We start from the raw sequence: 2377 nt of genomic DNA on the forward strand, positions 1-2377 counted from the left end.
AAAAGAAAAGAAAAGAAAAGAAAAGAAAAGAAAAGAAAAGAAAAGAAAAGAAAAGAAAAGAAAAGAAAAGAAAAGAAAAGAAAAGAAAAGAAAAGAAAAGAAAAGAAAAGAAAAGAAAAGAAAAGAAAAGAAAAGAAAAGAAAAGAAAAGAAAAGAAAAGAAAAGAAAAAGAGTTTAAATGTGTCTACAATCTCCACTTCTGATTGCCCTGTAACAACCACCCAAGCAAGTGAGCTTGTGCATGCATGTGTGCATGCACAGAACCAGGAGAGAACAGGGCCTGACCAAACCAGCTTCTCCTCCTGAGAGCAGCACCCCACACGACCCTCAGGGCTGTATTTGGGTGCCTGAGGCAAAGGGTGTCCCCATGAACAGCATCCCAAAGCTACGGTGTGGTAGTGTAGGTGTGTGCAGGGCGCTCTGGGGAATGTGAGAGCAGCACTGCAAGCCCCCACCTGCCAGAAAAGCACAACCACGAGACAGCTGGAGATCTAAGGGGTGGAAAGGTGAAGCCCTGGAAAGGAGCCCCCACTTTTCTTGCTGGAGTCTTGCACTGCAAACCCAACACAAGGTTCCCCAGCAAGGGCTTTGCCCCTTTATGGGTTGCATATTTAGCATGAGGTGTGGGGGGAGCAGGGTGGGTGCAGGGAGGGGAGGAAGCTCATCTGCTTTTTTGGGTTGTTGGGGTTTTTTTGTTGTTTTTGGTTTTTCTGTTTTTTGGGGGTTTTTTTTGCATGGCAGATGCTGTTTTTCCACGCAGGCTGCCAGCTCCACACGGAGTTTTATTTTTCTAACACGTTCCTTTGAGAAACAAAGGTTCGACGCAAAACGCTGCCCCTGATGAAATGTGGAAAGAGCCCGGGCTGGCTCCCGGTGACTGCAGCTATTCATCTGACTAAGCAGCATTTGACATTTGGGCTTGGTGGGTCTCAAGTTTCCCTCTAGTAAGATATGGGCTGACTCCGGCGCAGCCAATCTCGGTCGGAGGCTGCGGATGGTGCCGGAGGGAACCACGTACAACATCCCGAATGGCACAGCCAGCGTACGCGCTGGTCCAGAGAGCCTGACCTCAGCTGCACCGCTGCCCGGTCCTCCCGGACCTTCTGCGGATGCTGTTCAGCTGCAAATTCCACTCTTCCCCCACCTCTCCCGCCCCCATTTCTCAGTGACTTGTACTTGTTTTCGCATCTCTTCCCCCCAGTTCCGGGAGTTTTGCGTTTCCTGTCGCCGCGTGTCTTGTGTTGTAATCGGAGGCAAGTGGAAGCCGTTTGACAAGAACAGCTCTCGATTTCCCAACCCTGGCTGAGCTTGGTGCAACACAACCGGCGGCGTAAAGGGAAATCCTTTCTGTCAGCCAGGGTTTCAGAATAAATCCGCTCGAATTGAAATCGTACCAAAAGTGACAGGCTTGCAGGGAGCTGGCTGCAGAGGGTGTTGCAAGGAGGCTGTGAGCTGAATCCACAACTCAGACATGTCCTCTCCGGATGGAGAGGGTCCAAGCCAGACAACAATACCACAGTCCAGTCTTCTGGGAGGTGTAATCCACAAAAAATCCCTCTCTGGGTGGATGTGTCAGTGCCCAAGCACAGCAAGCCAGCTGGAAAGAGCAGACATGACTGCCTTTGATGCCTAAAGCATTAAGTATGATTTGGTAGGGACACTTTGTGGTACTGTGAAGATCTACAAAATCCTTTAAGCTTTGTGTCTTTGTCTTTTTGTCCTCCTCCTTCCCACCCCAAAACTGTGCTTTAACTACAAGCAAGGACAAACACTGGGGAACTGCAGCAGAAATAACATCCACGCTAAAATAGGTGCCATTATAAGTCAGAGTTTTTAAAGCATTACCTCTTCCTGATGCGAATGCTACAATCCTCACCCACAAAATTTAAAACAGATTTGTTCTACACAGTTTTCCGATGCGTAAAAATCCCTTATCACCTTATTTTCACATGACTGTTCCTCACAACACTTTCACACGGTCTCCCAGCTCCTAACAGTGCCCACTTGTCGCCCTCACTTCCACTTCTTGAGGCCTCCAATGAGCAGCAACGAAATTTGCAAAATTCGTTGCATAACTTGTTCAAAAGAAAGAAGGAACAAATGTAAACACATCTGTTAGATGACAATAAGCCCTCTGACCCCAGGCCCACTGAAATGCATCTGGAAAAAAAAAAAAAAAAAAAAAAAAAAAAAAAAAAAAAAAAAAAAAAAAAAAAAAAAAAAAAAAAAAAAAAAAAAAAAAAAAAACAAAAAAAACAAAAACACAACAACTCCAGACCACAAGTGCTGCAGAACACTGTAAAGACACGGTCTGTAAACTTTATTTGTCACATATCCCCACCCCTTGCCTTCAGGAGGTGGATGGCCTAATGCAAGT

The sequence above is a fragment of the Empidonax traillii genome, unplaced genomic scaffold (assembly GCF_003031625.1).
Source record: "Empidonax traillii isolate 1590-97213 ecotype Southwest subspecies unplaced genomic scaffold, ASM303162v1 scaffold519:size850040, whole genome shotgun sequence".
NCBI classification, from domain to species: Eukaryota; Metazoa; Chordata; class Aves; order Passeriformes; family Tyrannidae; genus Empidonax; species Empidonax traillii.